The 24,006-nt window shown below is 40.3% G+C and overlaps 2 pseudogenes across 2 annotated transcripts in view; both read right to left on the bottom strand.

Annotated features, from left to right (window-relative positions):
• The window catches only part of LOC309645959 (proteasome subunit alpha type-3 pseudogene), a 452,949-nt pseudogene that overhangs the window by 174,774 nt on the left and 254,169 nt on the right, over window positions 1–24,006 (bottom strand). The window lies entirely within an intron of this gene.
• LOC309656139 (thioredoxin pseudogene) lies at window positions 11,952–16,594 on the bottom strand (annotated as a pseudogene). Its single transcript has 2 exons — window positions 16,430–16,594; window positions 11,952–12,677 (listed from the first exon to the last, which is right to left on the bottom strand). The product of its transcript is annotated as a thioredoxin pseudogene (transcript).

Consider the following 24,006-nt stretch of genomic DNA (forward strand, 5'->3'; position numbering starts at 1 on the left):
ACAGAAATACAAAGGATCATAAGAGACTACTACAAGCAACTAAATAAAATGGACAACCTAGAAGAAATGGACAAATTCTTAGAAAGGTGCAATCTCCCAATACTGAACCAGGAAGAAATAGAAAATATGAACAGACCAATTACCAGTAATGAAACTGGATCAATAATTTAAAAGTTTCCAACAAACAAAAATTCAGGACCAGATAGATTCACAGATGAATTCTACCAAACATTTAGAGAAGTGTTAACACCTATCTTTCTGCAACTATTCCAAAAAATTGCAGAGGAAGGAACACTTCTGAATTCCTCCTATGAGGTCACCATCACCCTGATAGCAAAATCAAACAAAGATATCACAAAAAAAGAAAATTATAGGTCAATATCACTGACGAACATAGATGCAAAAATCCTCAACAAAATACTAGCAAACTGAATCCAAAAATATATTTAAAGGATCATAGAACATGATCAAGTGGGATTTATCCCAGTGATGCAAGGATTTTTCAATATCCACAAATCAGTCAATGTGATACACCACATTAACAAACTGAAGAATAAAAACCATACGATTATCTCAATAGATGTAGAAAAAGCTTTTGACAAAATTCAACATTCATTTTTGATAAAAACTCTCCAGAAAGTAGGTATAAGGGAACATGCCTCAACATCATAAAGGCCATATATGACAAACCCACAGCTAACATCATACTCAACAGTGAAAAGCTGAAAGCATTTCCTCTAAGATTAGGGACAAGACAAGGATGCCCATTCTTGCTACTTTTATTCAACATAGTATTGGAAATCCTAGCCACAGCAATGAGAGAAGAAAAAGAAATAAAGGAATCCAAATTGGATTTATTCCTTCTAAAGGAAGAAGTAAATCTGTAACTGTTTGCAGATGCCATGATACTACACACAGAAATATCCTAAAGACACCACCACCAGAAAACTACTAGAGCTCATCAATGAATTCAGTAAAGTTGCAGGATGCAAAATTAATATATAGAAATCTCTTGCATTTCTATACACTAAAGTGAACTATTAGAATGAGAAATTAAGGAAACAATCCCATTTACCATGACATCAAAAAGAATAAAATACCTAGAAATAAACCTACCTAAGGAGGTAAAAGACCTGTACTCAGAAAACTATGAGACACTGATGAAGGAAATTGAAGACGACACAAAGAGATGGAAAGATATACATTGTTCTTGGATTGGAAGAATTAATATTGTTAAAATGACCATACTACCCAAGGCCATCTACAGATTCAATGCAATCCCTATAAAAATACAAATGCCATTTTTCACAGAACTAGAACAAATAATTTTAAAATTTGTATGGAAACACAAAAGACTCTGACTAGCCAAAACAGTCTTGAGAAAGAAGAACAGAGCTGGAGGACTCACGCTCCCTGACTTCAGACTATACTACAAAGCTACAGTAATCAAAACATTATGGTACTGGCACAAAAATGGACACATAGATCAATGCAACAGAATAGAGATCCCAGATATAAACCCATAAACTTATGGTCAATTAATCTATAACAAAGGGGGCAAGAATATACAGTGGAGAAAAGACAGTCTCTTCAATAAGTGGTGTTGGGAAAACTGCACAGCTACATGTAAAAGAATGAAATTAAAACATTCTCTAACATCATACACAAAAATAAACTCAAAATGGATTAAAGATCTAAATGTAAGAGCAGAAACCATAAACCTTCTAGAGGAAAACACAGGCAGAACACTTTTTGGCATAAATTGTAGCAATATTTTTTTGGATCTGTCTCCTAAAGCAAAGGAAATAAAAGCAAAAATAAACAAATGGGACCTAATTAAATTTAAAAGCTTTTGCACAGCAAAGGAAACCATTGACAAGATGAAAAGACAACCTACTGAATGGGAGAAAATATTTGCAAATGATATGAATGATAAGGGGTTAATATCCAACATATATAAAGAGCTCATACAACTCAACATCAAAAAAACAAACAACCTAATTTTAAAAATGGGCGGAAGAACTGAATAGACATTTTTCCAAAGAGGAAATGCAGATGCCCAACAGGCACATGAAAAGATGCTCAGCATCACTAATCTTCAGGGAAATGCAAATCAGAATCACACTGAGATATCACCATACACCTATCAGAAGAGCTCTCATCAAAAAGAACACATATGGGCTTCCCTGGTGGTGCAGTGGTTAAGAACCTGCCTGCCAATGCAGGCGACACGGGTTCGAGCCCTGGTCCGGGAAGATCCCACATGCCGTGGAGCAACTAGGCCCGTGCGCCACAACTGCTGAGCCTGCACTCTAGAGCCCGCGTGTCACAACTACTGAAGCCCGCGTGCCTAGAGCCCATGCTCCACAACAAGAGAAGCCCCCACAATGAGAAGCCCACGCACTGCAACCAAGAGTAGCCCCCTCTCGTCAAAACTAGAGAAAGCCTGCGTGCAGCAATGAAGACCCAATGCAGCCAAAAATAAAAACAAAAAACAAAAACACGAATAACAAATGTTGGTGAAGATGTGGAGAAAAGGGAACCCTTTTATACTGTTGGTCGGAATGTAAATTGGTACAGGTTTGGAGGTTTCTAAAAAAACTAAAAAACTAAAAATAGAACTTCCATATGACCCAGAAATTCCACTCCTGGGTATATATATCTGGAAAAAACAAAAACACTAATTCAAAAATCTACATGCACCCCAATGTTCATAGAAGCATTATTTACAATTGCCAAGGTATGAAAGCAATCTAAGTGTCCATCAACAGATGAATGGATAAAGAAGATGCGGTGTATATATATAGACAATGGAATACTACTCAGCCATAAAAGAAATGAAAATTTGCCATTTGCAGCAACATGGGTAGACTTAGAGGGTATTATGGTAAGTGAACTAAGACAGATAGAGAAAGAAAAATACTATATGATATCACTTATATGTGGAATTTAAAAAATACAAAAAACTAGTGAATATAACAAAAAAGAAGCAGCCTCACAGATATAGAGAACAAGCTAGTGGTTACCAGTTGGGGGAGGGAAGGAGGAAGCGGCAATATATGGGTAGGGAATTAGGAGGTACAAACTATTATATATAAAATAAGGGACTTCCCTGGTGGCACAGTGGTTAAGACTCCACACTCCTAAGGTAGGGGGCCGGGTTCAATCCCTGGTCAGGGAGCTAGGTCATACATGCATGCCACAACTAAGAGTTTGCATGCCACAACTAAGGAGCCCGCCTGTTGCAACTAAGACCCAGAGCAACTAAATAAATAAGTAAATAAATAAAATAAAATAAGCTACAAGGATATATTGTACAACATGAGGAATATAGCCAATATTTTATAATAACTGTAAGTGGAGTATAACCTTTAAAAATTGTGAATTGCTATATTGTACACCTGCAACTTATAAAATATTGTACATCAACTATACTTCATTAAAAGAATTAATTAAAAAAAAGTTGAACTGGTAGTTTAAAATCTATCTACAGAAACAAAACAAAATACACAAGGGCCAGAGGAGTTTGCAGGCAAATTCTGACAAACAGTTAAGAAAAAGAGAACCATAATCTTGCACAATCTATTTCAGAGAACAACAACAAAAAGAAATAATGACTACAAATCATTTTATGAAGCTGACAGAATTTTGATATCAAAACCAGACAAGGATAGATAGGAAAAGAAATTATAGACCAATCCCTCATAAATGCAGAAGTAAAAATCCTAAACAAAATAGTAAAAAATAAAATCCAGCAATGCATTAGAATTAAGATTCATGATCTGTTAGGGTTTATCCCAGAATTCAATACTAGAACGTTAGAAAATTTATCAATATAATTCATTATATTTATATATTACTACATTACTATATGAAAGGAGAAAAAATAATTATCCCAATGTCTGCAGAGAAAATATCTGATAAAATTTAATTCACGGTAAAAATTCTTAGCAAATGCATTATAGAAGGACCTTCCTTAACTTGATAAAGGGTGTCCACCCAAAATTTACAGCAAATAACACATTTAATATACTTAATGATTAATCTTCTAGAAACATTTCTTTTAAAGTCAAGAATAAGACAATGATGCTTATCATCACTACTTCTATTAAATTGAGTACTGAAGGGCCCAGCAAGCAACCATGAGATCAAAAGAAATTAAATGTATAAGGATTTGATAGGAAGAAACAAACTGTTATTCACAATTAATGTGATTATATAAAAAAATTCAAGGCAATCTACAAACTATTAAAATAAAAGAGTTCGGCAAAACCCATAGATACAAAATCAAAATGCAAAAATCAGCTGTATTCTTATATAAGAGAAACAAATAATTAGAAACCGTAATAATAAAAACAACGATGACGTTTCCTAACAGCAAAAAATTAGGAAAAAAAAAAAAAAAAAGAATATAACCAAAGATGTGTAACACAGTTGTGGAAATAGTTATATAACCATATTGGAACACATAAAATAATACCTAAACAACTACTGAGAGGTACTGTATCTTGTGAAAGGAAGACTCAATAAAGATGTCAATTCTTCACAAGGTAATTTAAGTTGAGTGCAATTCCAATCAAAATCTCCAAGTGTTCTGTTGTTTTGCTTTATTTATTTATTTATTTATTTATTTATTTATTTATTTATTTATTGAGTGGCAGTTGATAAGTTCAACCTAAATTCAAAAGGTAGAGCATTCAGAAGACCATACATAGACAACATATTTTCAAAGAAAAACAAGATTGGGAGAATTTGTGCTGCTATATATCAAGTCAATTTAAATCAATAACAATGAAGATAGTGTGAGGTTGACCAGGGAATAGGCAAATAACCAATGAAACAGAATGGAGAGCCCAGAAACTGTGCCAAACACACATGGAAGCTTACTGTATGGCCAATGTGTGGTGTTACAAATCAGTCAAGGCACGGGAGCTAAGATAATTGGTTTCTACATAGAAAAATAAAATAAAATTACACAGTTACCTCAGACCATGAACAAAAATTAATTCTAGGTGGATTAGAATCTTAAATGTCAAAGTCAAACTTAAAATTTTAAGAAAATGTGGAAGAATATTTTTATGACCTTGGGAAACGACATTGTTTTTAAAATAAGATACAAAAAGCACAAATCATAAAGGTACAGACTGATAATTTCATTATATTAAAACTGAAACTTCTTTGTAACAAGAAGACTCAAAGTGAGAAGTCAAGCCAGCAGCTAGCAGCATATATTTATAATGCATAGACCCCCTAAATTAACATTATGAACAATATGCCCCATAAATTATTAAGAATAAGGCAACTCAACAGGGGAAAACGGGCAAGAGATATGAACAGATGCTTCACAAAAAGGAACACTAAAAGTAGTGAATAAACATAAGAAAAAAAAGGTCAAGTGTATTAGTAATCGGAGACCTATTAAAACAATCAGGTATCACTTTATACCTATCAGATTAGTAAAATTAAGAAAAAATGTCTGAGTGTTGGTGAGGATGCGGGAGTTTGTATGCATACAGCTTACTATTTGTACCTTCTGCCCCCACCCAGAATGTAAGTTCCATGAGGGCAGGGACTTCTTTTTGTTCACAGGCATAATCTCCAGTGCCCAAAAGAATGCCTGCACTGCAGGGTGGCGAGGGCAGGAACTGGTAAAGTTGAAGATGCATAAAAACTAATTCTCCATTCATAAGAATGGATTCACAGGAAGGTATCCTACGAAAACTCTTTTACACATGCACAAGAGATCATGTCCAAGTGTTTATCATTTCAAAATGGCAACAAATTGGAAGTAAGAGAATAGATAGATTGTGAAATATTTATGCAATAGAATAATATATACCAGTTAAAATGCGTGATTTAGAACTAAGGTGTATCAGTGTGGTTAGAACATTATATTTTTCTCCGTATTTAAAATATATTTGCTTGAAATATGTCATTAAGAGAATTATACTCTGTCTTTAAGGGGTTGAAAAATGTTGGATAAACAAAAACTTCAATATAAAATGAAATATGAAACTGTATAGTAATTTTTGCTACACAAAAGTTAAAAAAATAAGACTGGATATGGTGAGAGGTACAAAATGATATGAGAGTCCTGAAAGAGGAGAATTAATCTCTCCAAAAAAAAATCAGAGAAGTGTTTATGTATGAAGTTGCACGTAATATTTAATAGTTGGAAATGGAGCAAAGAGGTTCTTGGTGGAGGGAATAAAGGCGCAGAGAGAGGGAATAAAGCACTGGAGAAAAGTGGGGCATTTTCAGGGTATGTTTGGAAGTTCACTTTGACTGGAATATAAGATGAGTACAGAAGAATGGTGAAAGATGGATTGGTATAAAATCTTGGAGAAATTTAAATGCCAAGTGAAAGTGTTGGTTGAGTAAACCTAAACCGCCTAAGGCATACTGTGGTGCCTGGATCTGAGTTTCAAGTACTTAGGCTCCACTTGAATTTCCCTTGGGAGTTCAGCTTAAGATATATTCCTAATGAATTGGGTTTTTTTTTTTTTCCAATTAAAAATTAGAATATCAGCAAGACACCAAAATATTAATAATAACTGTATTAATATACTTATTTAAGAGAATAATACCATTTAGAGAAAGATGCAAGTAAACAAAGATATCTAATTTCATGAAGTGCTTTTTTTCATACTTCTTTCACTGTTATCACTACTTAGCTTATCCACAATTTCTCCTCTGTCTTGAGTACAAAACAACTTTTTAAAATTGAAATATAGTTGATTTACAATGTCGTGTTAATTTCTGCTGTACAGCAAAGTGATTCAGTTATACATATATATACTTTCTTTTTTAAAATATTCTTTTCCATATGGTTTATCATAGAATATTGAATATAGTTCTCTGTGCTATACATTGGGACCTTGTTGTTTATCCATTCCACATATAATAGTTTGCATCTGCTAACCCCAAACTCCCACTCTATCCCTCTCCCACCTACCTCCCTTTAGGCAACCACAAGTCTTTGTCTTTCTGACTTACTTCACTTAGTATGATAATCTCTAGGTCCATCCATGTTGCTGCAAATGGCATTATTTCATTCTTTTTTATGGCTGAGTAGTACTTTACTGTCTATATGTACCACATCTTCTTTATCCATTCATCTTTCAATGGACATTTAAGTTGTTTCCATGGTTTGGCTATTGTGAATAGTGCTGCTATGAACATAGGGGTGCATGTATATTTTAGAATTATAGTTTTGTTTGGATATATGCCCAGGAGTGGGATTGCTGGATGATATGACAGCTCTATTTTTAGTTTTTTGAGGAACCTCCATACTGTAAGACAACTTTTTATTCACTTATTTTTAGACATGAAGGCTCAGTGATTCATTTGTTCATTCATTCATTCTACTAATATTTATAACAGCCTAAGCCAAGTAACACATGGTCCTTATTTTCTTGGAGCATAAATTCTGGGACAAGACTTATATATAAACCAGCAATGACAATAGAGGTGATAGAGGTGTGCACAGGATGTCTTGTAGAACAGAGGAGCAGCAGCTAATCAGGGAGTTAAGGAAGGCTTAGTGGAAGAAGAGATATTCAAGAAGGATGTTCAGCAGTTAGGTAGCTGGACCAAAGAGGAGAGCATAGGAGAGCATCTGAGGAGGAGGCTCAGGGACATGAAACATCCTGTGTGTATAGTTAAGTGTGATCAGAAATAAGAAAGTATTAGGGTATTTAGCTGAATAAGGGCCAGAGATGTAGGCAGGGGCACGTCCAGAAGGATTAGTTGTTAAGGTGTTTTAATTTTGTCTTGAAAGCTCCTGGGGAGCCATCTAAGTAATTTAAGCAGGGAAATAATGTGATCTGATTTGCATTTTCGGAAGATTATTCTGGCAGTCGTGTGGCAGGTAGATTGGAGAACAAGCAGTTAGCCGACCACTATAATGATGCAAATGACAGATGACAAAGGCCTCATTAAAGTAGATGCATTGGAAATGGATCAACAGATGCTAGGATGCAGACTCTAGAAGCCTAAGTAACTGATCAGATGTGCAGATGACGGAGGGACGAGTCCAAGGGGATGGCCCCACTTCTGGCTTGACAACTGTGGGGATGGTGACGCTCATCACTGAGGCAGGAGGAGAAACAGGTTTATGGGAGAAGATGATGAGCTTAATTGAGACCTGTTATCATCAATGTGGAGAGAAGTTTGAGTTGAATGCATTTGGGACAGATTTGGGGCTGAGGGTCATATGTGGAAGTTGAAGCAGTGTATTTGATAGAAGACCACCAAAGAGATTTCGTCAGTAGGTCGGAAGAGCAAGAGGCTGAAGACAGAGACTTCTGCTGTCTGATCAAAGAATAAAACAGAGAAAATATGAAAAAGGAGGAGAGAATGGTGTCATAAAAACCAAAGGGGAAGAAATGTCAAGGAAGGAGATTCCATAGTATTAATGTCTGCAGAGAGGTAAGGTGAGATACCGTTGGCCACATGGCAGTCACTGGTAAGCTTAGAGAACAATTTTATTGGTATAGGAAGGATGTTTGTCAGATTGCAGATTGCAGTAGACTTTCAAGTGACTAGGAGATGAAAGTGCAGACAACAATAATAGGTAGACTTTACAAACTTGGCTTTGAAGGAAAGAGAAAAGGCTAGAGCTAGGAAAGAGGAGTGTGTGGACGAGTAAAAGTTGTTTTTTAAGAGAGAAGAGATTAAAATATTTATATGCTGTCAGGAAAGATGAAGTGAAGGGGAAGCTTAGAATAAATGAGATGAAAGTGATGATTAACAGAGTAAGAGTTTCCTGAGGGGGAGGCAGAGACCAGATGGAGGGATTAGCCTTGAACTAGAGAAGGAGTCACCCTGAAACAGGAGAGAAGGAGGAAAGGGTAGAATAAGTGTTTTTAGTTTTTAGGTTCTGGGGAGGGAGCTCAGGGAGTTCCAACCTGATGGCTTTTAATTTTCTCATAGGATGGAAAGTAAGATGATTTGCTGAAAGTGAAGATCTTGAGGGTTTGGGAAAAACAAAGGAAGGGTGAAAGAGCTGTGGAGAAGAATGACAGATTGAATAGAATAGGTAGAATGTTATAGAATGGTTGAAATACACGGATCAGGAAGAAGAGGACTGGGAGGAGGCTGCTGGAGAGGATAGGAAGGCAAGGTACTGGTATTGAGGAGTCAAGGGCATGTAAGATCACGTGACACGAGTCTTCCACGTGAACATTAGAGTTTCACAGTTTGATAGAGGTGGTAGGAGAAAAAAAAAGAATGTGAACCAGATTCCAAGTCCTAGGTGAAGGTTGGGAGATTCATGATACCAGCCAGCTCTGGTGATTCAGAGCAAAAATTACTATAAATTATCATATTTGGCTTGATATTGAGTATTTGTTTATTTAACATGGTAACAAGGTTTCAACTCCTTAAAGGTAGTATATAACTTTTTTTAAAAAATAAATTTATTTATTTTATTTATTTTTGGCCGCGTTGGGTCTTCGTTGCTGCGTGTGGGCTTTCTCTAGTTGTGGCGAGCAGGGGCTACTCTTTGTCGCGGTGTGCAAGCTTCTCGTTGCAGTGGCTTCTTTTGTTGTGGCGCATGGGATCTAGGTGCATGGGCTTCAGTAGTTGTAGCACATGGGCTCAGTAGTTGTGGCTCACGGGCTCTAGAGCACAGGCTCAGTAGTTGTGGCGCATGGGCTTAGTTGCTCCATGGCATGTGAGATCTTCCCGAACCAGGGCTCGAACCCGTGTCCCCTGCTTTGGCAGGTGGATTCTCAACCACTGCACCACCAGGGAAGCCCAGTATATAGCTCTTTTAATGATGTATTTCAAGCAAATATATTTTAAGTACAGAGAATAATACAGTGGTTGTAGTTTGCCACCAAATAAAAAAAACAATCTGAGAGAAGGCAGTAAGTGAGGTGCCTTTGCAGCATTCCCAATTAGATACTTGTTTGTTCATTCCTCCTTTCATTCCAATCTCTCAACAACCAAACAATATTTATTGAACATTTACTCTGTCCCAGATCCCCATCACTGGGGTGAACAGGACATATCTCAATTCATCAGTTCTGAAAAACACTTTTCCCGCCCTCCTCCCAATTTTTTAATATCTCTGAAATCAATTGGGATACTTCTTACACTGATGTCAGCCAGGCTGTAGCCATGATGTAGTTGTCATGGTCTGCCCAGGCTCAAACTTACTCATAGCTGTTCATGTTGTCAGTACTTCGGTTGAGTTAAGTACACTGTTGGTAATAACATGTTGAGCTTGGTTGCCGTTTAAATTACAAAAAATTACACTTTCATTTGGCATTGAAATGAAAAGTGACTGCATTCGCAGAAGGCATGAAAATAGTGGGACATGAATCTGACATTAGTGAAGCAGATATTTATCATTGTAGAAATTACCACAATTCCATATGTTATTGCAAAAAACAAGAACCAAGTGTTTTATGGGACCCATGAAAGAAAAAATACCCACAAGCAAATAAAACTGTGTTATGTTTTGTTACTGGTATATACACAAAAGAATTGCCTAGAATAAACCAAGCAATACAATTGAAGGCAGGGAGAATTGTTCCATATTTCTAAGTCATGAGAGCCTGGTGTGACAGATTCCTGGTCAAAGGTTATGGTTAAGGCATTGTGTCAGAGTTTAGCTGGCAAGATTTTTTTTTTCTTAGTGAAACACAAAATGATGATGTGTCTTAAATTAAACGTGTCTTAGAATAGATGTCCTAGAACTATCTAAACATTTTGTTTTAGAGAAACAGAATGTCAGACCTATAAGAACCAATTCCCTCCTTTCCAAATGAGGAAACTGAGTCTCAAGAGGTAAGTAGCTGGCCCAGGATTGCACCACACAGCTTGTTAGAGGCAGAGGAAATTTATTTACTACAGGGGATATTATTGAGTCTTCTGGCAAAGGAGCAAGAAAAGATAAAAATTACATAATGGCTTAATGGTCCAGATCTCCATTAAAAACCCTATGATTGCTTTATTTTTTTTTCCCTATTGGAACAAGGATAAACAGGTTTAATAACTACTAATCTTTGACAACATGCTTCTAATTTATGCCCATCATCTGTATCAATTTAATCCCCTTAATCACTGGCCTTGCTGGTTTTATGGTTTAACTATTTCATAGAGCACACAATCTCAGTGTCCCTTTTTCTTTTTGTCAAGAAAATTTCAAGACATATAAGGCAGTTTTAAAGTAGATTTAGATAACAATCTATTATTTGATGTGACATATTTTTTCAGTACCTAAAAAACTAAGTTGCTTACTGTTAGTCCTCCCCTGGAGCTGGGATAGTTAAGGAAAGCAGGTGTCCAAACTTGAAAGGCACAATTAAACCAAGAACAGTGGTGGTATCCATCCTGCCCAACGGATGAAAGTACGGTGGAGTAACTAGAGAGTTATCACTTCCTTCCCCTTCCTTCAGCTCCATGCTGTCGGAGAAGCCAGCTCGTTGTTTACCATCCACAGTTCCTAATATTGGTAAGAAAATATAGTACAGAGTGTGAAAATAAAGATGAAAGTTACTTAACTTTCTAGTTTTGCAGTGGACAACTGCAGACTCTTATGGTGAGAATTTTATGGCCAGCAGTTGGAGTACTTTAACCAAATAAGATTCTCAAAAAAACTTTTTTGTTTGTTTGTTTTGGTTATAATAGCTGCTACTGTTTCTATTCTTACTAAATAATGGCATTCTGGTCACCAGTCACACTAGTCAGTTATAAATTATTCCCTATTTATAAATGAGTCGCTCTAAAGGCATTAGGAGGATGTAGAGACAGTAGGAGAGAGCCTATTCCTCTCTCCTCTCCTCTTTGAGGCTCCTTTTATCTTTAAGAGTTTCCAATGTAGGAAAGATTTGCCCTTTTTTCACAGTAAAATCAATCCATAGTGTATCTTGCTATTCATCCTTCTGATCTTTCTTTTTTTTTTTTATGTATTTGTATACGTATAGTAACACTAACCTTCATTTATCAATTTCCCCCCTCCTTTCCTTTTAATTAATTAATTAATTTATTTTTGGGTGTGTTGGGTCTTCGTTTCTGTGCGAGGGCTTTCTCCAGTTCCAGCGAGCGGGGTCCACTCTTCATCGCGGTGCGCAGGCCTCTCACTGTCGCGGCCTCTCTTGTTGCGGAGCACGGGCTCCAGACGCGCAGGCTCAGTAGTCGTGGCTCACGGGCCTAGCCGCTCTGCGGCATGTGGGATCTTCCCAGACCAGGGCTCGAACCCGTGTCCCCTGCATTGGCAGGCAGACTCTCAACCACTGCGCCACCAGGGAAGCCCTGATCTTTCTTTTTTGTAAATAAACCCTTACAAGTTGTAAGCAGCCAATGGCTGGTTATATTTTTAGAAAACAGAATTAGATTAATTCATTAATGGTGGCTTCGAGTTTTTCCTTATTAGCTCCAGAAAATTCACCCACCTTTGGTCCCTTTTAAACAACTGGAAGGTGGGCATGCATTTGACTTCACGCTCTGAAGCGACATCTGACAGTCATCCACATCTATGTCAAGTTCAAGGGACACGACATTGGATTACTTTTTTCAGAGGGAATGAAAGGAAAGCTTGATCAGTTTGCAAGGCCCACACCACGTGGCTAAGAAGTCAACTACGCTGAGTTTATCTCCTGCATGTTGATGGCTTCCTGAAAAGCATACTTCCTCTCCATCTGCTTCACCACTTTGACTGCTGGGGTCTGAACAAGCAACTAGAAGAACTGATGGAAGTGGGAACGTCCCTGGAGGTCCAGTAGTTAAGACTCCGTGCTTTCAGTGCAGGGGTATGCGTTTGATCCCTGGTTGGGGAATGAAGATCCCGCATGCCGTGAGGCCAATGAATAAATAAATAAAAATCAAAAAAATTAAAAAAAAAATAAAAAGGAACGGATGGAAGTGGATCCAAAGCACTGGACCAAGCTTCCTGATCCTTTCTCTATGCATGTTTTTCTCAGTTAAAATACCAGTTGTGTAAATAACTGCTTATTCAACATTATTATATAAGCATTTTCTTATGTTATGAACACTCTTAAGTATAATTATTAATAGTTGTATAATATCTCACTGTGAATATATCATACATTTTTTTTAAACCTATTCTGTGATTATAGATTTAGGGTGTTTTCAGGTTTTTGCAATTGTAAATAATGCTGCAATAAACATCTTTATGAATTCACCTCTTTCTGTGTGAAATGAGATTCACTTCTTTCAGGCTGGCTAGGTATTTTTTGCTGAAATGGTAATTAGTGAATTAGTGGCCTAAAAGTAAAAAATGTGTTTAAATTGACTATTTAAAGAGGGATTTTTTTTTCTTTTTGTAAGCATGTACATTTACCTATCACCAGTGGACTCATTGTCCCAGAGAATAATTGGGCATGTGTTCAGCAGCCTGGGACAAAAACTGCCCATTTGCCCTTTTCCAGAGCAGGGAAAGACATTGGGGGTGGGTGAGAGAGGGAGAGTTTAGAGGACCAGCAGTGATCTGTGCCTCGAAACCTCTTCTCTGTGACTGGGAAACACAGGAATCTCTGAAAAATACTTTGTGAACATCATTTTTTTCCTGCCTTTCCAATTAAATGATACATTCCATGAAGACGGAGTAAACTCCAGACCTCCACGCACCCTTCATCCCCTTGCCGTCATTACAGGACTATATGACTGTAGGAGCCAGGAACCCAGCACTGCTGGGATCGGGGCCAGTAGACCAGGCTCTGGCCTGGGTGGGAGTAATCCCCTAGCTTGGCATCTAGTAGCTTCAAAGGATAATTTGATCCGAAAGCCCTTAGGTCACACTTTCTAACACAGCTGCTAGAACACACACCCTGTAAACAGGAAATGCCTTAGGAAGTACAACTGAGTACTTATTTTTATTTTTTAAGAAACTATTAAAAAGCCTGAGCAGAGGATGACATTTATCTGGCATTACAGTTAACAAGATGGAGGTGCTCCCTGACAGCCTTGGTTTTACGTTCTGGGCAATTGTGTACCCACTGCTGTTTAACAGGTGCTAAAATTCTCCCAGTTAATCTATAAATCATTTTTCCTTGTAAAATGAGTGTCTAGTCAAGGGATTTGTAAATTGCATAGTTCATTTTTGCTGTCATAGAAAATGAAAAGATTTACTAAACACTAAACCAATATATAGATACCTCTGTGCTTGGAATAAGGAAAATTTAGTACTGGGAAAAAGGAAAACCATGTAAAACAGAGAATGAGGAGTCTCTAGCTGGTTGAATAGCATCAGGAAAGACTAAAATTAAGAACTGCCTACTTCTGAAAATGACTTAGCTGTGTGGTGGCCACACTACTCATCTACCCCTTGTGCCAGTTTTCACCCTTGCCCTGGCTGTGTTCCATTTATTTCAGTCACATGGCCTCACCATCTAGGCTGTTTCACACCACAGGCCCTTTACACATGCTCCACAACACCTGGAATGCTCCTATTCTTCTCTTCTCCTCTCTTTGTTGAAGTCCTGCTCATCCTTGAAGGCTAAGATGTCACTTGACATGTATTACATTACATGAGATAACTTCCAGAAAGCACCTGGCACACAGTAGGTACTCAGTACATGTTAGCTCCCTTTCCCTGTTATTTTCTTCTGGAAGACACTCTCTAGAACATTAAGAGCTGTGTATGGGTAGTCAGATTATAAGTGATTTTTTTTTCTCATGTTCTCTAATTTTTTTCCCATTGAAAAGAAATTTTTTTTGCAACTAAAGAAAAAAGTTTCACTAAAACAAACACTCTTATACAGACAACTGATTATGCCACTTGCTTTTATTGGCTGTTCATTGCTCCTTGGTCAAGTCCAAACCTCTAAGCATGACTTACAAGATGAGCTGTGATTTGGCCTTGACCTAGTTATGTAACCTTATTTCATGCTCTACCAACCCTCCCTTTCCCCCATTACACACTCTGGCAACTCCAAACCTCTTCCAGATCCCTGAACAAGCCAGGCTGTCTCCTGTTTCTGCATAGGGATCTCCCTCCGCTTGGTGGCTGACCCATGCCCTCCATCCTTTCCCTTCCATCCCACCCCTTCCATCCCACATCCATACACAAGTCCACACTTAGACGCTTAGAAGCATATCCTTGGACACCCGACCTATTCTCTTTTCTCAAAACTCCGTTCAAACACATCCTTGCTGAATGCTTTTTCCTTTTTTTCTTTCTTTTTCTCTCCTTTTTTTTTTTTTTTTTTTTAGCATGCATCCTCCTCAGCTTTATTTTATCTGGGTACTGGAGTCATTTTGCCTGCTGGACAAAATTGGTTCCATTTCTTAATTTTCAATAGTGGTTCTGTGCCTTCTTGCTTTTGATAGTTGTTCACATGTCTGTTGAGTTCCACTCAATCAACCTCTCTAGGAGTTCTGATGTGGCTGGTTGGACACTCCAATACCTTCCTTTATTTTTGTTAAAGAGAGAGGATTGGACTTAGACCCTCTTTTCCACAGGGCTGCAACAGATACTGGTGCATAAGCTTGTCCCTGAATGTCCTGGCCAGCTTGATTTCATTCTTGATCAGTGCAGGTTGATAATAAAAAGTGTAATGGGTTCACAAACACAGTTGTGGTGGTGGCGGTTTGTGCAGTGAGCATAAGTCCTTAGTTTGCCCCGGCTCACTCGGACTGTCTGTGGCTTCTGCCGGAGCCCAGGCACATGAACGGCCATGACTCTGGGGCCAATCAGGTGCTTATAAAGGAGAGAGAGCCCAGTTTATTAACAGCCAGATGGAAGAGATGCATATGGCAAGGTGTGGGAAAAGGGCAAGGTGCTTCCATACCCTCTCCAAGGGTGTTACTCTCCCCAAATCTCCACGCATTCACCAACCCGGAAGCTTCTGAACCCTTTTCTTATCTCTTAGGTCTCCAAGCTGAAAGTAAACATGCTCTGCTTCGTTGCTCTTTGCCCATTTAGACATTTGTCAGGGCGCCTAGGATACTTGATTATATTTATTTGTTGACTCCTCTGTTTCCCTCTAAGAGACTGTGTTACTCCTTAAGGGCAAGGACTGTGTCTTTTGTTTGGCTAATAGAAGATGCTTATGTAGATTTTATCTCACTGAAAAGCACTGTAGTAGACTTTAGGATTGGAGGAGAGAAGGGAAGAAAGCCACAGCTCCTACGCCTTTATGGTGCTTGCGATGGTATCATGGAAATGAATGTGATTAAGCGGGGTAAAGAAAGAAGAAATTATAATAAAAGCTAACACTTTAGGTGCTTTATCTCTCACTTAATCCATAATTTACTTGGAAATAAGTACTATTATTTTGTAAATATGAAGAATTGAGACTTTAATGAAGTTAAGTGACTTGACCAAGTAGCTGGTCAACTTCCAAAATCCAAGGTCCTAATCTAAACACAATAATGTACTTGATTCTACAATTTGAATGAAGTCCTCAAAAATCTATTCAGGGGGAAATTGCCATCAGGGGTCATTTTGTCCACTTACCCTACGAGAAACCTTGATTCCTGCAAACGAATACCCAGATGTCAGGTGATTAATCCAAGTTTCCAGGGGCTGAGATCCCTGCTGCTCCTTCTCAATCCCTCCTCCCACCTCCAACTCTAGAAAAACATTAAAAACAGAAGCTTCCTCAAGTTGCTGGATCCACATCTCCTTACCCTAGGGAAACTCCTGGGTCTCAGGGGGACTCAGAAGACAAGGAAAATCTGACCTGTGTGTTGTCAGGTACCTGGAAGGGATTGCTTCTTGGGGCACAGTTAGAGCAATAAGCCCTGATGATGCAGATTTGGGGGCTCTACTAAAGATGTTCATCTTAGGTTACCCAGTAACCCAAGGTTGAGTCTGTTTGTCCTCCTCCCCAGGCCCTCTTCCTAAAGCTCTGGCTGCAGGCTCACGTGGAGACCTACCTCCTGATAGCTTTGTTAATGACTTTAGAGTCTGATTGAGATCAGGTAGCCTCCAAGCTGGCACCAGCACCCATTATACTCTCCAAAGATAAGGAAACCAAACATTAGCTAGCTGGTGGCAAACAGAGCCAGAAATGCACCCACGCCTTCCTCCCCTCACCCCTTCAAAGGAGCAGCAAAATGCCACTCCGGGCCTTATTTGGATAGGGAAATAAAGAACCGAATACGACCTCAGGTGGACTATTTAAGGTGGCTTTAGTCCAGAGAGGTTCTCCTACAGAGAAAGTTTTCATTTCCCCTGGAATCAAGTGCCTTCCTTCCTTCCCCCAAGGATTCTCCAAATAACCTCACCTGCCTGAGCACCTTCACTCTCTGGCCCTGGGTTATACATTCACTTAAATGGTACTGAGAACTCTAATCATTATATGTAGATATAGGATGCAGTTTAGAAAGTATTTTCTACTCCCTTGATGTATTTTGGTTTTAGTCTTGGCTATCCAAATAGTTCATATCCCCTTGTGATCTCGGGTGGCCTCGGCCTGCAGTGGCTTGAAGCAGGATTTCGGTTCCCTGGCCAGAGGTTGAAGTCAGGCCGCAGCAGTGAGCACGCTGAATCCTAGCCACTAGACCAGCGGCCAGTGACAAGGCCCTGCCCTGTCGGCTTTGTAGAAATGAATTCCCACAAAGAGATGGAAAGTAGGGAAACAAGTAAAGTGTTTATTACGAGGAAAAAGGGTACATGTGAATAGACTCACACGGGTGGACTCAGAGAGAGAGAGATGCGCCCTCATGGTAGTTTGAATCACTTATATTGGGCATTTCTCCCAGGTTTCCTTTGGCCAATCATCTTGCTTTGCCTGGTTCTGAGTCCATATTTGGTATATCTCAGGGTCCTCCCATGTGTGTGCATGTCTTAGCCAAGATGGATTCTAGCAAAGAGGTCTATGGGTAGGTTGACATCACTTACTATGGGGTGACGCTCCCTCCCTTTCGACCTCTGAGGAGCCTTTCTGTGCATGTGTAGTCAGGAAGGTCTCTTTGACCTTGAGAATGAGAAATATGTGGTCTCTTTATCTCTTATCTGGGCAGGACTCAGCTCCTCTCTTGCTCTTGTCCCTCCTACAGGGGACAAACTCCAGCTTGGGGCTGGAGCCCCAGGGGCCAGGGGCTCATCTATCTCTTGCCTCACTTGGGACCAAGCAATCTGTTTGTTCAGTGTTGCCTGGTGTGGTCTTCAACCAGCAGGCTGAGAATCACTCCAAGCTTATTAGAAATGCAGACTTGCAGGCCCCACCCTAGACCCACAAGATCCTCAGGTGGTTCACAGGCACCTTAAAGTCTGAGAAGCTCTGGGCTAGAATGTTGTTTACTGACACACAAACTCTTCTGTGATCCCAGCATAGTGGTCATTATGCAGGGCAGGGGCAGTTTTCTATGTCCACCCCCCCCAAGATCCTCCAGTGTGGACAACAATTCTACTGATCCTTTTTGTATGGTTTTCTACATACTATATATTTTTTCAGTGCCCTGCACAGATATTTTTTTTTAAGATTTTTTTAAAAAATTTATTTATTTTTGGCTGTGTTGGATCTTCGGGCTTTCTCTCTAGTTGCGGCAAGCGGGGGCTACTCTTCGTTGCGGTGCACGGGCTTCTCGTTGAGGTGGCTTCTCTTGTTGCGGAGCATGGGCTCTAGGCCTGCGGGCTTCAGTAGTTGTGGTGTGCGGGCTCAGTAGTTGTGGCTTGCGGGCTCTAGAGTGCAGGCTCAGTAGTTGTGGCTCACGGGCTTAGTTGCTCCGTGGCATGAGGGATCTTCCCGGACCAAGGCTCGAACCTGTGTCTCCTGCATTGGCAGGCAGATTCTCAACCACTGTGCCACCAGGGAAGTCCCAGGTATTTTTATTAATAGTAAATAGTAATAAGAACAAGAAATATTACTGAGCATTCATGTGCTAGGTGATTTATGTGTATTATTCTTTTAATCATTATTGTCGCTAGGGTTGCTATAACAAAGTACCATAGACTGGGTGGCTTAAACAACAGAAATTAATTTTTCCACAGTACTGGAGGCTAGAAGTCCAAGATCAAGGTGCCAGCAGGTTTGGTTTCTACTGAGACCTCTCTCCTTGGCTGTCTTCTTACTGTGTCCTCACATGGTCTTTCCTCTGTGTGTGCGTGTCTGGTGTCTCTCTCCGTGTATTCAAACTTCCTCTTCTTATAAATCAGATTAGATTAGGCCCTATCCTAATGGCTTCATTTTAACTTAATTACCTCTTTAAAGACCTTATCTCCAAACAACGTTATGTTCTGAGGTACTGGCAGTTAGGACTTCAATATATGAATTTTGAAGGGATACAATTGAGCTCATAACAACTATAAAGTGGCTAATTATTATCATCCCCATTTTATAGATGAAGAAACAGAGGCTTAAAAAAGTCTATTAACTTGGTTAATGCCACACACCTAGTAATGATAGAGCCAGAACTGGACCTTTTTGTTTACTCATGAGTTTACTCATTTATTTAGCAAATATATATTGAATATCTACTATGTCCTATGTAAGTGATAAGGATACAGAAATCATGGCTCTTGCTCTCATAAACCTTATATTTTTGTGGATTATTTTTTATTCTGGAGTCTCTATGCTTGCCCTCTCAACTGCTATAGAGAATCATTTTTGTGTAACTCCACACCATTATTTATTGCCACATTCAAGAAAATAGTGTAACAACCTTGCAAACAAAACCAGGCTCTGAATCTAGCCTCTGGGACTATATTTGTTTGAGGTCAGTCCTGGCCATTTCCTAGGGTGACAAACTCATCATCACAGTTTGCCTAGAACTTGGACTCTCCTGGTCTTAGCACTGAAAGTCCTGTGTTCCGGGAACTTCAGTCCCAGGCAAACCAACATAGTTGGTCCCCTTAATGTTTCCTCACTTGTGCTTTGACAGGACAGAGGATGAGGAAGGAGCAGACATCACATAAATCGAGCCCAATTTCAGAATCTAAATGGACTAATGGGGCGATGAAACTTCAGCTTCACCCAGGCCTCTCTCTACTGCTGAGGCAGAAATAGTAGGTCAGCCTGTTGCCCCCCTAGATGGGAACTGAATCAGGGGTTAATGGACCATCTCCAGCACCGGCTATTCTTGAAGTAAGCATGAACGCTGTGGGTGAACAAGATATCTCTTGATGTTCCTCAGCTGAGGATTCAGGGATTCCTGAGTTCCAAATATCCAACTGTCCTCCCTTAGATAATCTCAGTTTCAGGTAACAGCAGGTGAGAGACTCTAACCGCGGGGGCACCAAGCAGCCATCTTGGGGAGCACAGAGCCTGCCGTGCTCTGTAACGCTAGAGCCATTGGAATGTGGAGAAAGGAGCAAGGCAGCCAAATCCTACTGCATATTGATGACTTCAGCAGAGCCCTGCTGACCTGCTCTGGTACTTCCCTGGTGCTGCGGCATTTCCACTGCCCACTGTCTCTGAGATGCAGCTTCTGAGAAGCTCCTGCCTGTGGAAATGGCAGGCTTCTCAGCGGCAGAGATGCCAAGTGCACTGTATACCAGCCTTTGCTTTTTGTCATCGTGTTAGCGCTCAAGGCTTCAAAGAAAGGGTCAGGGAATAAGGAATAGTCAGGGAGCCTCATAATTAGTTAAATCTTTGGAAACTCCTAAATAAAAAATTTAGCGTTTTAACAACAACAAAAGTGGCCAAAATGTATGCTGTTTTATCTGTTCTCTCACCAAATTCAAGTTGATGTATGGAACTGGCACCATACATTCTGGCAGAATGGCCTGTCACAAAAACAAGGATCCTCCAGAAACTTTCTGCTTTCAGGGAAAGGGGATTCTTTAGCCATATTTAGTTCTTAATTATGCTTCTTGTACTCCAAGTTAGTCAAGGAGTTAACCGACACGTGTTTCACTAAGAACATGTGTGCAATTGTGGTATAATAAAAAATATATGTTTAGTCTTTGTCTCGGATTCCTGACACAGAGTTCCTAAAACCCTTGGAATTTCCTGATAGGAGCATCTTTTGTTATTTATAAAGAGCCCCTTTTGATCACACCTGAGTTTTTGCTAATGAAGTGACTCAGGGTGGGATGCCTAGACAGCTTCAAGATGGAGGTTGGTCACCAGAAAGACCAAACATTCAGCCTCACCCTCTGACCCTCAGGGAGTGGAGGGGCCTGGAGACGGGTTACAAAAACAAGGGGACCCAGGGAGCTTCCAGGTTGGTGAACACACTGATGAGCTGGGAGGGTGCTGTAGCCAGAAAGGACATAAAACACTCCATGCACCTCCCCACCCCCTACCTCATACTTTGCCTTATGTATTTCTTCCACGTGGCTGTTTCTGAGTATCCCTTATAATAAGCTGGTAAGCAGAGTGTTTTCCTGAATTGTATGTCATTCTAGCCAATTACAGAACCTGAGGGGGGCGGTTGTGGGAGCCCTCAAATTTGCAGTTAGCCAAGCAGAGGTGTGAGTAGCCCCGGCACCTCATTTGTGTCTGGCGTCTGAAGAGGAGACAGATGTGTGGGACATGAACTTCAAGAGTTAGTGTCAGAATTGAATCAAATTGTTGGTGTTGGAGAATTGGAGCACTGATGTGAAGAACTCCCACACCTCTGATGTCTGAAAACATACTTTGCAATGAACATACTGAGTACCAAGGAGGAGACACAAAAATAGTGGATGGTCATTCAGAGCTTACTATCAACTGGGAGTTTGGATGCACATGAAAAAATGCACAATTCAAAGTCATTTTGGAAAGTGCCCAACAAGCGAATGGCTGTGTCTCCTTAATTTGACCTTGAAGTCTCTTTCAACCTCAATATCATTTCAGTTTATAAATATTCTAAGGTGCACAAGCTGTAGGTTTATAAGAAGCAAGAGGTGGTTCCCACCTCCACATGGCCTCAAAGACCCTGGGTTTCAGACCCTGCTTCTGGGAGGGTCTGCCACCTTGACCAGATGAAACGCTGGCATGGCAGCGAGAACTGGGTGCCAGGCATGGTTAGCTCATATAGCATTTGAGTCCCCAAGCCAAAATGAAGTTTAGGTTGGCAAACTTTTGCATGTTCTTTGGGAAATTAAGAAGCTTCCCTGCACCACATGCTCAGGACACAGCACTCAGCAGTTTCTTCCCTGACATTTTATGCTTTGTTTTTATTTTTTTCCAAGTGGAAAGAATACCACAGAGGCTCCTCCTGTAGCTGGGAAAAGACTTTTTATATTTCTTGCTAGTCAGAACCTGCCAGGGAAACCTCTGAATTCCAATACATTTGTGGCTTCAAAAGTGCTAAAAAGCAGGAGACTCTAAGACTTCTGAATACGTAGTACAGTTGCCTGTGCACCCAAGGGTGATTTGAAGACCACTGGGAAGGCTCCCTGGCCAGAAGTACCTCCCCATCTCAGAGAAAGATTCCTTCTTGTGGGACCTGGAAGCATTTCTGTACTCAGAGGCCCTTGAAAGTGATAGAAGTTTAGAATCCTAGAATCCCTGAGGTAGAAGGGAGCTTAGGGATGATTTAGCCCATCCCCATCATTTCACAGTTCAGAGACAGGACTTGATTTTCCTGGGGCCTTGTACCCAGGACAGTGGCCAAGCCAGGCTCTTTCTAAGTATTACCAGGACTCATTCAGCCATATCAGCCTAGCTGCTTCACCCACGAGCAGAGAATCATTTGCTAACTATGAACGTGACCTTTGGGACGATGACTCCAAGGGAGAGTAGGCTGGTGGGACTAAGGTGTCAGGAAGAAGGAGGACCCAAGAAGATAAGGGGACACCAGTCACAGTTCTTGCGTCTCCCCTGGAAATATGGAGGGAGGCCACGAACTGTCCCACTGCTCCTGGCTCTTCTGCCCAGGGGCAGGTGTAGTGAGAAACTGACCGCATTGCGCTGGAGGTTTGTCTTGTCTGCGCAGCTGCCATAACAAAGTACCACAGGCTGAGTGCCTTAAACCACAGAAACATATTTTCTTCAGGTTCTGGAGACTACAAGTCCAAGAACAAGGTGTCAGAAAATTTGGTTTCTAGTGAGGCCTGTGTTCCTGGTTTGCCAGGGACAGAGGCAGGGAGAAAGGAAGGAAGAGAAGGAGAGAGGGAGGGGAAAAAGGAAGGGAGAGAGGGAAAGAGGAGAGAGAGATCTACCTATCTCTTCCTTTTCTTATAAGGATAACAGTCCTATTGGCTCAGGGCCCCACTCTTTTGACCTCATTTAACCTTAATTACCTCCTTAAAGGCCCTGTCTCCAAATACAGTCAAAAGGAGAGGTAGGGCTTCAACATACGAATTTTGAGAGGACACGGTTCAGTCCCCAGCAGGGTTGTCATTTTACCCTGGGGAGGATCTCAAGGTATTAGTAAGCCATTCATCTTGGCCGTGATGAGACTTTTGCAAGAACTGGGTTTGCCATTCCAGGCACTTCTACTTCCAGTGGACAGATTTTTCAGCTTCATGGGACACAAAATATTATGCACCCCCCTGTCAGGAAGCCACCCCAGCCAGCCTGCCCTCAGGTGAGCCAGGGGCTCCTCTTCCCTGCACCCACAGCACCTGCGGAGACAGCCTACGTCTTATCCCATTCATATGTGTGTCCCCAGCACCCTGCTCAGTGCCCTTGACCTTTAACCATTTGATAAATGTTTGAGGGATGAGCAAAATGGTCTCCTAAAACTGTTGGTACCAAGGCAGACATACAGAGAAGCTAATGAAGCTTAAGCATCAGGGCCCCTCATTTGCATGAGGACTTATCTAAGCAATTTCAAAGTCACAATTTGGTATTCTTTTCCTTAAAGAGATTGTTAATCCCACCCTCCCTCCAAAAACAAAACAAAACAAAAACTATATAAATTCTGGCTCCATAAAACCTGGGTATGGCCCTGGGTTGCTGAGGTAGGGTTTGGCTCTCTACTATATTTAACATTTCTTCCCTACCCTGTTTGCCCCTGGAGGGGAGGGATGCACCTCAAATACATTTCTCTTTCCTGAGGCTATTTTTTTTTTTTTAATTTCATTCTTATTTATTTATTTATTTATTTTATTTATTTATTTTTGGCTGTGTTGGGTCTTCGTTGCTGCACGCAGGCTTTCTCTAGTTGCAGGGAGCGGGGACTATTCTTCGTTGTGGTGCGCAGGCTTCTCGTTGT

This window comes from Balaenoptera physalus (genome assembly GCF_965194825.1).
Source record: "Balaenoptera physalus genome assembly, chromosome: 1".
Classification (NCBI taxonomy): domain Eukaryota; kingdom Metazoa; phylum Chordata; class Mammalia; order Artiodactyla; family Balaenopteridae; genus Balaenoptera; species Balaenoptera physalus.